This window comes from Cydia fagiglandana, chromosome 11 (genome assembly GCF_963556715.1).
Source record: "Cydia fagiglandana chromosome 11, ilCydFagi1.1, whole genome shotgun sequence".
NCBI lineage: Eukaryota > Metazoa > Arthropoda > Insecta > Lepidoptera > Tortricidae > Cydia > Cydia fagiglandana.
Genome location: NC_085942.1, coordinates 14,195,777 through 14,209,901, shown reverse-complemented (window position 1 = coordinate 14,209,901; position 14,125 = coordinate 14,195,777). Strand labels below are relative to the sequence as shown.

General features: G+C 35.8%; 1 protein-coding gene and 1 long non-coding RNA gene across 3 annotated transcripts in view; both read right to left on the bottom strand.

Moving 5' to 3' along the window:
* The window catches only part of LOC134669095 (uncharacterized), a 127,578-nt gene that overhangs the window by 79,115 nt on the left and 34,338 nt on the right, over nt 1-14,125 (bottom strand). The gene's annotated exons all lie outside the window — the stretch shown is intronic.
* Nucleotides 8,998-11,018, bottom strand: LOC134668570 (uncharacterized). The gene is made up of 3 exons (XR_010098804.1): nt 10,954-11,018; nt 10,159-10,292; nt 8,998-9,257 (listed from the first exon to the last, which is right to left on the bottom strand). It is a non-coding gene; the product is annotated as an uncharacterized LOC134668570 (long non-coding RNA).

The window sequence follows — 14,125 nt, the reverse complement described above, 5'->3', positions numbered from 1 at the left end:
GAAACCGAATTCTATATAGATTGTAAAAAACTAGTTAGTAATATTGAAAGAAAATATTCTCTGTTTAAGATGCTATTATACCTATGTATAGAAATATATATGTTCAGGTACTTCTGTGAAAATAATATAATGTTCTTATTTTAAACATTTGTCCTGAAGCCTGGCACAGGATGGTGTCAATACCAATGACAGCCCTATTCAAGCAAAACGCTACGAATCGTATCTCAGCTACCACACAGCGCTCAACATTCTACACGGCATCCAGGGGCCAAATTCGACATATACAACTGTCAGATTTCGCATCCACGTCAAATCAACAGTTGATTTTATTGCATACTGAGTGTTGATTCCATCAACGGTGGATAATATCATTTGGTACAACCAAAACTCAACTTTAAACTAAGGGTGGTTCGGTTTGGTTTGCTTGTCACCTTAACTGTGGATTGTTAATGTCAAATTTTGACATTGTACGTATTCGAGAACTTATGATTTTTCCCACATCAACGGGAGATCAACACGATACGTCAAACGTCGCTTGTCGAATAGGGGTCCAGGACCGCAAAGACGCAAGTTAATACACTGCTCATGTACCCCATTTCCTTTAGACACGAACGCTGCCACTATTTGAGTTAATAACGACTTTATGTCATCGCCTTTATGTTTACATTTGCATGTAGTTGCAGTTAAAGCTGAGTTCTGTAAACAACTGGCGCTGCAGACTTGGTTAATGTTGCGTTAAACTGATTAGTACGTGGGATTCAAGTTTGCTTGACGAGAATGGAAATTACTTGTAGCGGATTTTCGGGGGTGGGGTGTAGAAAATTAATACTTTGGATTGTCTTTATTGCAAAAACGATTTGAAGCTTTGACTGGAAATATTCACAAGTCTAACGGCGCGAATCGGGAAATGAATTAGATATGCATTAGATATGAAACAGTAAAGATATGTGACGTTCCACGGCAAAAGGTACCTTATGGCGGCTGGCGCTTACACTATTATTATCGCCGCTGCAATATTCAGCCGGGGCAATGGTACCCTTTTCCGTGGAACGTCACATATCTTTACTATTTCATATCTAGTGAATCTCTAATTTATTTCCCGAATTGAGCGGTAAGATAGGTAGTTCGCAAATACTTTTTGATTTGCTTGTTATTTCCTCATGAATGAAAACCAAAATGTTAAGTTCAATATTCTTATCTGGATTTCATAATTTATTTTTGGTTATGAAATTGATTCAACGACATAAAAGAATAGAAGATGGGAAGACCTTGTATACATATATACTTATACCTTTTTTACAAAATCTCAATTCAGATTTTTTTTAATATATTTGGAAAATAGATAACAATAATGAATGAAGATGAATAACATAAACGTCTTAAGTAATTAAAAATCAGCAAAATCTATGACGTGATTCAGATAACCACTATAGTACATAGTTAAACCTATGGAAGCAATTAAATAATATCAATCGCAGTCGTCAAATAACTACGATCTTCACAAGCTAGTTCTACGAACACTTTGATACTCGAGTGTATTTAAACTGCACTATAGATCTATCACTTAACTGAGGCAGTGAGTACTTTAATGTTAATTACGGCCTGGGTGAAGGTTTGGTTCCATGTAACTGCTTTGTATCTAGTTTGAACAAGTTAAAAATCAATACTTAAACTAGAATTATTCCCAATACTAAGCTAATTTCAACTAGAGAACTGCTTTTCTGACCGCCTGATATAAATAATACTTACAGCAAACTATTGTGCCGAAAGCTTCGAGCAACACCGGCTTCCGACACGTCGGGAGGGAGGGGCCCAAGCGATATCTCGCCGTACAAATCTTTCTGCCATTTTTCGCGGGGGGAAAGGTGCACACAGTCGCATTTCTCACACACTTACATACAAAGCCAATCTGTAATGACGACACAAATACATAGAAAATAACACACGTCAAAGACAAATCTTGCAAACCTCGATCTCTTTTTGTGTACGGACGAGTGACTAGTGTCACAACACGCACACTAACACATTTTCGTTGAAGTATGTCATTGTATTCTGAGAGATGAGAAGTCGGATTTGTCGCTCGACTGATCCGCAATTTGTACTGAGCGAGCAAAATCGATAAATCCAACAATTACTTGAGACTAAAATATAATAATTGTATTTCAATGTAATTTAACGTATGATATGTAAAAAAAAATATTACATGTGAAATGTAACACTTTCTTTTTGTACATTTGATGACCCCGACCTCTTTTTATAACAAAAAACCGAGCAAATAGGCATTTTTATGCAGCAGTGTTCACGCGCGCGTCTGTACTCGGTCTAGTGAAAAATCCAAGTGCAACTAGTTTTATTACCCGCGCTAGATTAAATTGACGCGCTAATCTTGTACCTCGGCAGAGGGGAAATAGTGCGAATGCCGCCTCCCTTCCGTATTGCTCGAAGGCCGAAAGTATCTACAACACTTGATTTTTTGAATCCTGTTAAGGCGGGATTCTACCAGTGTGCGGCGCAGGCATTTTTGTATTGAATAATGCTTGTGCCTTGTCACTTTTTGCTAAGCTACCACAGAGTGGCAGATAATTTTGATACATACGGCTCGACTCGGGAAATGAATTGGAGATTCACTAGATATGAAATAGTAAAGATATGTGACGTTCCACGGTAAAAGGTACCTTATGGCGGCTCGCGCCGCAATTCGGGAAATGAATAAGAGATTCACTAGATACGAAATAGTAAAGTTATGTGACGTTCCACAGAAAAAGGTACCTTACGGCGGCTAGCACTTACGTCGCATAGCGCCGCAATAATATTGGAGCGACGTTAATAATAGCGTAAGCGCCAACCGCCATAAGGTACCTTTACCTCTGGGACGTCACATCTCTTTACTATATCGTATCTAGTTAATCTCTAATTCATTTCCTGAATGGCGCCGATAGTCTGATCCGCTACCTCTGATGCAGATTTTTCTTGTGACGAATCCATCACTATTAGCCATAGAGTTACCAAATAGCATACGTTTAAAAAGATTACATCGGAAACTCCCAAATAAACAGCCATTACCTTGACACACGAGATTAAAATACGAGGAAGGTCTATTTTCTGCCGGATGTCTTTTTGCACATCCGAACCCATTTTGACAAGGGTCTCTGGCACATGAATAGACAACCATTATCTGTAACTAACATCATGTCATGTCGGGTGTTTACATTATATCAGGATGTAAAAGATCCCACACAAGAGCGAATTCATTCATGTTTCAGAATATATAATCCTTAATTAACCGGTATTATACCAATTTAATATTATTAATATTACTTCAATATACTTGTATACAATATACTCTTTGAGAAGAGACTCTATAATCCATTGATATTACTACACCCACAGTAAACATTATAACTATTTACATAATATCATGCAGTTATGTAGCACCTTCACACTAGCCTATTGATTTAATTTAATAGTCATTCATTAAATAATTTAAATGGCCCAAAATTATGTTTAAACACCCATTACACTATAAAATAGAACTATGTAATTGATTGAGCATTACCCATAACCATAACTCGGTCCATTTTTATCGATTTTTTTTAAAGTTCATAAACTTAAAAAAAATCGAACTAAACAAAATGCTTTTAAATTATGTAGATTTATTTAGTAGGTATCGTTATAAATATAAGACTTTTCTACATATTACATATATTATTCAGGGTGATTTCTAACGCCAAGCGCGCACCACGATTTTAATTTTTGCGACACGATTTTAGAATCGCGCTGTAATTTATCGCAGAAAATTCAGTGCGCGCACTGCGATGAAAAAGTCGACGATTTGTTCATTCTCGACATGGATGTCGTACCAGTCGCTTGTCGTGAAACAATATGCAATCGCTGTATGACTGAGTATTTATACCACAAAGGTGATCTCCTTCTATTTCTATAATTAAACGATCAACATCTAGCGTCTCATCTTGTAACTCCATTGGAGAAGCAGGTTCCGATATGTTGACGCTTGGAGAGCGAAATGTCGACTGAGGTCCCGGCTGCGATTTTATTATCGCAGTGCGCGCGGGGCCATACAGCTTCGTATGCTGCAATTCACTTTGCGACAATCGCGTCGCGCGCTGTCGCGGAAAAATGTCACAAATCACAATTTTAAAATCGCTGCGATTTTTTTGTCGCATATGCGCGTACCGCCATATAAACCCATACGTTACATTTCTGCGACTAAATTATCGCGCGACAAAAAATCGTGGTGCGCGCTTGGCTTAAGGCGTCAACATAAATATGTGTTTCTTAGAAATAATATCAAATTGTATTTCGTACATAACTTCCGAAAAATTCATTGGTACAATCCAGGATTTGAACCCGCGATCTCTGGAGTGAAAGTCGCTCTTCCCTCTTAGTTATAAATTTTGAAAGGGATAGGTCACCGGTAAAAGTAGTAATACCTTCATTGGCGACCTATATCTGTGTAATTCTGTTTTAAATTCCATCCATTTCTCGTATTAACAAGCCTCCCCAAAAGCAAACGATAAATGGGATGGAATGGAGGTTCCTAAAAATAGACAGTGGGGTCTCTACTTCATAATGAAACGGAGCCGCCGTCACACGGCGTTTGAACCTCGCAGTGCAAATCAGAATGATTACAATATCCATATTGATTTCATTGGTTATTACGAGTTTCTAAATATAACGACAGAAGAGATTCATTCCATTGGGCAAACACCGAAGCAATCAAGCAAATTTGAAAATAAGACGAAACAGGAGCTAAGATTTAAATATTTTAGGTAAATATACCCGTCTCGCTAACGGAAGCGGCTCCTAAAACTAGTGCGATAAGGAGAAGGCGAAAAATCTCAAAAATCGAGGTTTCGTACTCCACTGTTTCCTCCTCCAAAACTTAACCAATCGTAACCAAATTTGGAAATCTAAAGAAATTATCTGTGTCGGACCGTTTTGCTTTTTTGGCTAATTGATATCAGTTTTGAATACCACGCCTCTCATTTTGCCATTTTGGCCATTTTTGAAGGGCTCTAGCGCCTTAAAAAACAAAAATATCAAAAAAGCTAAACGGTCCGACACAGATATTGACAATATTAATTTGTGTTTAAAAAAATCATTGCTCTAGCTTCAAAACCCACGGAGGAAACAGTCAAGTACGTTTGTATGGAGAAATGACCACTGCTGTTGGCTCTTAAGTGTGAAGTAATGCGCTGACACTGAAATCAAATATAATAATAATCAAGGATCGAATACTCGAATAGGCATTTCAATGAACTCTCAATTACTACAGCCAATTCCAACGGAGATTAATTTAAGATTAATTTGATAGCAAGTTTCATATATATGCTAGACACAATATATACATTTCCGATTACCTGGAAGCTATATCCAAATGTTTATTAGCATAATTCTTGCAAATTCAAACGCATGTGCGCGTCGGCAAAGTTATTACGCGCGTATTTACACAAACAACTACTATGCCGACTGTACTTTCTATGCGCTGATGTAAGAATCCAAGCGGCACGTCTTGTGACTGGCCATATGCCTATTACGTAATATCATCAATATCTCTCTCATTTATCAATATAAAACTTACATTTTAGCGGTGAAGGAAAGCTTCCGGGAGCTTCCTTGCCGGTCGTGCGTTTACGTTCCTGATTTTCATTGAAATTTCTAAAAATGGTAACTCGAAGCACTTGATTTCATAGTCTAATCTTTATCACATGTATCCACAATTAGATTAATTGTTAATTGACTTAGTAAAAACAAAATAAAGACAAGGATTTGTTTACGAAAACATTTGACAGTAAGAAAGGTTGTTTACGTTGACTTTGACAGGTATGGGCGAGGAGCCATTTAGGTATTGTTTTAAACCGTAAAATTCAAAAGCGTGAGGTAGATAAAAGGTTACAATAATTAAATAATTAATTTCTTGTATATGTTTAAAAACATTATTATAAAGGTAAACATGAAATATTTCAGTATGAACGCAATATTTAGAATCATAAAGGGAAAAATGTTGACTCAAACGTACTTTTCGTTGTGCTTGCGCGTGCGTAAATACAATTTAAAACTACCCTCATCAGCATTTTATTATTAGAATATGGACCTTAACATGTAGGATATAAGGTTTAAGTAGTTACGTAAGAGATTCATAGGTGTCTCAGATTAAAATCATCATGGTTAATCAAGAGTAAATCTTAAAGTATAAGGCATAGGGACTACATGCGAAGCATGTCAAGAATCGGCATTAAACGGCTTTATTAAATTATCCAACCAAAAATAAGCTTTAAGTAAAGTATGTAAGACTTATGTTTCGGTAAAGTAAGTGGGTATAATATGGGACGATGGTTTGTCTTCACTGACGACAAATGGAATGTCTGAGGTCAATGGGTTGCGCTCGCCAAGGTCAATTTTGTCTTCACTGACGACAGATGGAATGTCCGAGAACAATGGGATGTCTTCAGTGACGACATGGGTAAAAGTATAAAAGGATTGATGGGGAAGGACGCGAGTGAGTCTTTTACTAGCGTCCGGACCGACAACTGACTTTGGTTTTTGCATAGTACGCGGAAATTATTGGTGAGGAGTGGGGAAGCTCTGTCCATTTTGTTCTGAGTCGCTGGGCTTTATCGAGATTAAGACGCAAGTCCCAAATCTCATAGAGTAGCACTTGGAATTGTGTCTTTGTTTTGGCATGGCGGAAATATGTTTCCGTTTTGTTGAAACTTAAGCATCTTTGGTTAGAGTGTGCCCATTTTACTAATAGTTTTCTATAGATTTTCAATAGAAATGTAGTTGTTTGGAAAGTGTTTACTTGATTCTATATCTGAAGGCTCCTAATTTTTATTATTTCATATGATTCAAAACCAAATCAGTGCCTAGACATACAGTTTAGTCTAGCCTTTCATCTGCTATCCTAACGGTGACAAACAGCGGATGGAAGGAGGTCTATTTTGTTCCAAGATGAGGGTTGTCTTGGGGTCTGCTTTTTATCAACATAGCAGACTTAAAACGTCTCCCTCCCTAGCTTTTCGATGTCCAACTGTAGATGAATAGCAAGGACGTCACGTGCGCGCCATCCGGGGTAACCTGGGCTTGCTTGAAATCTACAGTATTCGAAGGCTTTGTATTTTAAATATATTTATTTATACCAATTATATACACAATAGGGACCTGCCCTATCCATGTTGCATCCCTGCCTTTGTGCAAAACGCCATGGAGGGGGGCAATAACTCGAGTTGATAGTTTGCAATCTCGGAGTCACTCGCCGAATGCTTAGCTTATATCTAATAGGGACACACTTGCGTATATTCCAAAGTACCAGGGTCGATGGTAAGTACGAACTGTGCTTTGGTTATACTAAAGTAGGGACAGAGGATAGGGTTAGTAGGGTAGAATCGCACACTATTACTAGGGAATTAGGGTTTCTTTAGAATTTTAGGGTCTAAAATTGTAACGGTTGATATTTTTCCTCGTTTAAAGACTTCATATGGTTTCTTCATTATAAAATTATGTGGAGTTACTGCTTAAGAACTTATAATTTATCTGGGTAAAAGGGTATTTCCTATCTTATTCTAATGTTATCTATTAAAATTCTGGTCGTCTGGAGTAGAGATGAAGTACTGAGTAACATAATCAGGTTTCCAAGGTATTTATAAAACAAATTCTAAAATATCAAATTGAGTTGCTAGGAAATGCAGTCTATTCTGAGATGGAATATCAAAGAATAGCTGTTTTAGGGGACCTTTGGCAGACAAGAGTAAACCAGAGGATACTTTGAGTGGAATAATACTCATTTTGATATTCATAATTCGTTTTCAGTTTTCATAGTAAATTTAGTACTTTGTTTATACTACTAAGAGACCAGAAATACAGCTTATATTTAGTTTGGGGAATGGAAATGGGATTAATATCCCTTAGCTTTTGAATGTAAAAAAGATTAATTTTGATGACTGATGAATATTTGGCACTTCTCTTCATAGTCATCTAGATATGCATAAGTTCCGAAGTGTTGGTAAAAGCCCGTCTGGCTATCAAGTTAGGGTAGGTGTTCCGTCTAACCTTGTTGACTGGACTAAGAGCCTTCTTTCCTGCATCGGGCATATGAGTGGCATTTTCGCAAGAAGCTGGTAGTTAATTTATAATCTTGAAAAGTTAGGGGTAATTGGGCTTATCCCAGGAATGCTACTTATATGTTATCCCGAAGGCTTAATAGGCGTGGCAGGTTTTTACCAACTAAATTTTTAATCTCATTTTATCAAGAATATATAACTTTCTTAATATTTTATATATTGCATTACCATACCATTCTAATATTTTTAGCAATACCATTTATATTTTACCTTAGAACACGTTGAATATGCTGCGACAATAACTTAATAAAATATTCCTGAAAATTTTCTTTAATAACATAATAAATAATACTCTCAGTAATAAAATCTTTATTTTATGATCTAGGTAATAATAAAATAAAACAGAGTCCAAAATAAGCATTACTCATTAAAGGATCTAGGTTTCCGCGGTCCACTTCGAGGGGTCCTAACTGTTAGCTAGACGATTACGAGGCCAAATATTAGGGGTAGTTATTAAGGGGATATTTATTTATATTTATATGAGGGGGAGGGTACATTTTTGGTGCCTAAGTGACGCAGGATGTAGTTTACCTGGATTACTAAGGTTTTTCTAGAAATATCTATAAGTAGCCTTTATGGCTTTTGTTGGCGTGAAAATGGAGTGAGTATGCTTATTTTTGGGTAGTTCTGTGGTGTCTTAAATAAAAGTCATGAAACATTGAGTTTATCATTCCATAATTACTATGTACACATAGAAAATAAAACTCGAAAATATAATGGTATAATATTTATTTATTATTCTATTGTAGTAAGGGTTACTCTCCGCAGTCGAAAACAACGTAGTTAGCTTATTTATTACAACACTATGTAAAATGACTGATAAAGTTGTGCGAAGCTACTGTAACCTCACCAGGGGTATGCACTTATGCAGCCAACAGGTACTAATCTTCTCCTAAAAATTCTAAACTGATCGGTAATTTGTATCTCGGACGTCATGATTCTACGACGACAAATCGTTGGCGCGTTCTATCTCGGAGGTGGCGCCATCTCTTGACGAGTTTGGTACTACATTTTTACTCGTTCTCTGCTCGCGGTGTTAGGGATTCCTTTTCATATTCCTCTGCTAAAGATTTGTGTTATCACAACAAGGAATCCATGTTCTTGTGTCATTGATACCTGAAAAATAAAGTAACAAAATTCAAATAGGTACATGTATAACAACATTAGCACTTATTACGGATATTTTCATCGAAAAAGGAATTAGTTTCGTCGTAGGTACAATAATGAGATAAATAAATAAATATATTCGGGGCAGTCCTTCACATTCAGGAGAAAGGTTGTGCTGTTTTAGATACCTCGCGGCGTAGTACATACTTGTAGGAATAAACACATACTTAAAAGATAAACAAATAATGTCCATGATTCGTAGTAAACGCGCGGGTGCTCTTGCCATGCAGCATTCGTAGGCAGGGTTACTATAGGTTGGGGTTAGGACGCCGTTGCAAATAGACTTAAGATAATATTACCTAAAATAAATATTTAGTTGTGTAAGAAGTCATGCTTTAGTCGAAAGTTATGGGGGCGTGTAACAGTTCATTTACACGAAAAAATACCAAGGTACAGGGGGCGTATTCTGCGACTTTCTTATTTTCCACTTTAAAAGTCGGCAAAGTTTGCAAACTATTAGAAATTTAGTGGAACATACACATGTTAGAAAATTTATCTACATACTCTTCGATACGGAACCCTAAAAGTCACAATATTTATCTAGAAAAGAGCTAAAGTATGTGTAATTACTGTTTATTGTTTTGTCATTATAGTCTAAAGCCTCAGCGAGCTACTTTGTGTGGGCCTCCTCACTGATTATCGAAACTACTTAAGTAATTTCATTAAAATCGATTAGGATAGGTAACACGCTAAGCACCTGGGTTAGCAGTGTGCATACATAAGCATATTTGTACTAAACAAAGGTATGTCATCATAAGTTTGCCTAGGATTACAGTACTGTTCTACTAACGTTACTTCTAAATCGTGTTCTGATTGTGGTCAAATAATAGTATACAGTTGGTTAAACTACCTAACGTGAAGAAAAACGGGGGGTTCAATTTTTTTTTGTAGCTCTGCATGTAGACAGCAGCCATTTTTGCAGCAAAATTCTTGAGATGAAGCCAGCAAACAGGAATCTTCATGTATCAGCAGTGTCTTGGTAGGCTGAAATAAGTTAGACAAATACATTAGAAAATTCAGGTAAAACAAAGTAGCATAAGTAGTTTTAGATTTTGTTCTCTTTAGAGTCAGTTTTAGCTGGGCAATACGTCAACATTTTTCTTAAGACATCCATTCGCGGGGGCGCGATATTATTTTTAATGCGTGTGTAGTGTATTGAAATAAGTGGGTACTTCTACAAAACCAGTCTGAGTTTGTCAGGTACATAATCATAATCATTTATTCGTCGCAATCTATAGTATTATTACAGGTGTTTTAAGTTTAAATAAGTACAGCATTACATGTGCTCTCCAGAATTTCAACAATGTTATCGTCAATATAAGATAGTAAAAAAAATAGGTATAAATACATCCATGGAAGGAGGATTTAAAAAAGCAAAAGTAGGCAGTATTTCATATTTTTTCAAATTCCAAAAAAAGGTTTGAGAATCTTTGCCTTGCGGAACATTCTTCCATAGTTAGGTCACAAATAAGCTAGATTAAGTCAACAGATTTAGAATAGGGCATGTAGGCTAAACACCGTTTTCAACTCATCACTCTATCATCAAGAATTCTCCACTCAAGCATTTGAAATAATAGTGTCCATCATAAATCATGAGTTGGTTAGTTTATAACGAGTTATGTATTTATATAATTAGATGAAATACCTGTCATAAATGGAAGCAGTCAGTAGATGCAGAGAGAAGGCAGGTATATCCTCTGGTAGACACTCCGGGACAAAGTCAGCCTCCGGGAAACACTGAAACAGGAATTATAGAAAAGTTAGCTAATGTAGGGTATATTTAAGGAAATCTACTTATAAGTCTCATTAACAGTGTTTATTATTTACTACAGGTAGGGTCTTCACAGTTAAGAAAACAGAAAAAATAAAAATTTTAAGTTTTTTTTGTAGAACAAATGGAAAAATTTCAATTTATTTAGTTTCTAAGTAGGATTAAGTCTAGAAATTGCTTTTATACTTACTAGGGTAGTGTCGAAGCACTCGGAGGGGCCTTTGTGGGCAACAATGGGAATTTGCTCCGCTCAGCTTGTCACCGGGTAGCAGACAGCCATCAAGTTGGTTTTGTTTGCTGAAAAATTGAACATACATAGTAAGTAATGTAACTCACAGTTTAGGGGTCCAAGCACATGTACAATACAATACTCTTTATTGTACATCTCACATGATCGTCGTACAAGTACTGGTCCGGGTTCACAGGTTCTGTTTTTTCATAGCTACCACACTTTGTACACAAATGTCAAAAGCTGCCCTCATTATTTATACATAACAGTAAGGTTTATTGGAACAATAGGAATAACTATGGCAGGTCCAGATTTATCTTCACATATTTTTGTTATGATATTATAGGGTCATTTTCAAGAGAAAAATACTTATTCATCATCAATTGCCATTAACATGCAAAGGAATCGCTTTATTTTAGCTGACATTATTATATAGTTATGATTTTTATAATATATTGTATTTCCAAGTTCGAGAAACTCTTATTTCAGGAAAAATAATTTTAGTCAAACCATCTTTTAGAACAACAACATTTAAAATTCAAAGTACAGTAAGGGCAAGCCTAAGGGTATTTATATGGTAACAGGATAGTTATACTTACTGTTATGGCTCAGGAAACATTCTTCAAAATCAGCAAATGGAGTTTTCCACACCATAATTTCTACTTATTTCTCTTCGATAACAGTTGTTTATATCAGGCACAGGGGATCTTTTAAATGTAGTTGTCAGCTTACTGAAACATCAAATATAGTTTTTAAATGTTATAGTAATACAAATAGTGTAGTGGGGGGTCTAATAGTATGTTTTAGGTTAGACAGTGTAAAACGAAAATCAACACATCATTTTTTAAATACAGATTTTACTTTGTTCTCTTTAATTTATAAGGAAGAAATGCGTCTATGTTATTGAATAAAGAGTATTAAGAAGGAAACGCAATCTACTAGGCATTAGCATTATAAGTAGAACGTTGAAAGTAAAGAAACGAATGCCATAGCCATTTACAGATATGATCAGTCAGAAAAACAAATTTAATGATAGGTAGGTCAAATTGCGAACAATTATTTCCTGATTGGTGATATTCAAGAGTATTTAACAGGGTCTTGATAGCAGTAACTTGTCTAAAGAAGAAGCAAGAACATAATCTTACCTTGATTGTAGAAACGATTCCCATCTTTGGATTTATTTCACTGACACTGTCACACTCGCATTGTCGATACTTAGGCACGTAAAATAAATAAGTAAATAAGTACGCTGGATCAGAAATACGGACACTAGGTTTCCTGACCATTTAGTTTTATGAAATAAGTAGGAGCAAATTCATGTGATGGTCTGAATTCCATTTTCTTCATCTTGTAGGTTCTTTGATAGATGGAAATCACTATGGACGCTCTCGGAGACTTTCTTTTTCCCGTACCGTCTTTAAATTTAGTTCAGTGATATAATTTTTGCCTTGAAATTTGTTAAAGCATCTTTTTTGCAGGAAAAAAATACAACCTACAACGGAATTTAGGAGATTGACAGTTGGTAAAATTGCCATAGACAAAATTTCAGATCGCCAAATGTAGAAGTTGTAGAACATTCAGTATAGAATAGCTTATGGTTTGGATCAATCAATAGATCGATTATTTAGTTTTTCACATTGTAAAAATGCGTTTTATCATTCAAATCATTCTTCATAAAAATAAAAACTTAAATGATAACATATAAGCGTTTTCATTTCACTTTTGTATTATTCACATAAATTATTGGACACTTGCTGAGTTCACTAAAATTCATTCATAGGTAAACAAATGAACCCGACCAAATTGCGTAGGTTGTGTTTCGAGTATTGCAGGGGCCTTTAGAACGTGATTTTGAATTTCATCGCATTGTGTAGGCACGCGGAGGCCCGTTTGTAAAAACGAATTTATTTACACGATCGTAATTGTGGCGCTACTGTCACTAGGTGGCAGAACGGGATAGTCTTATGTACTTTTCAGTGGGAGTAACAACGAAAACGCTATTATTGTTTGTCCTTGTCACAATCTTGTGCAGTTGCGTATGTTTTGTCTCTCACAGACGCACGCGTATAGTACATCTATAGGATACTACCATCTATGGAGGAAGATCATAGATATCGGAAAGTAAATAGATAACTATCGTAATGGTGTTGCTACTTACAAAAACAATTATTGAAAAGTTATTGTTAAATTTACTCGTATAACATTAGACATTAGAAATAAATAAAAGGATAAGTTCTAAAAATCCATAAAATAAAATACAATTCATCGCTATGTGCGGGGTTAAGTTATTTGTAATGGGAAACAGTTTTTCACGCATACATTTTCAAGTTTGCCGCTTTTGCTACTGACGATCGCGGTTTGCCAAGTATAGTTTAAGAAAATACGTCCTTGTAAATTTTGACAGTTCTCGGAACTTGTGAACATGGAGTAGATGTTTTGTTTTTTAGTAATCGTTAAATAAGACTGTAGATTGGTTTTAATAATGGAATTCTTTATGTGAGACAAATAAGAATCATAGTGAGGTTTAGTGAAGTGCATATTAACAAGCTAGGACCATGTTTTCTAGTCAAATCGTGTTAAAATAAAATATGTCGAAAAACAACTTTGTTTTGGACGAAATTGTGGTATGAGGCAATGATAAAATGAAATGGATAGTGTTTTGAACGAAAATAAATGTAGATTCTACCCCGGGAAAGGTTCATAAATGAGTGCAAACGCGTATTCGAGTAAAAATTGGGTTATTTTACATGCATTTTGCAGCCGCAAGTAACGAGTGCATTTTGTAAACAATGAACAATAATCATGTGTTTTCTGTAG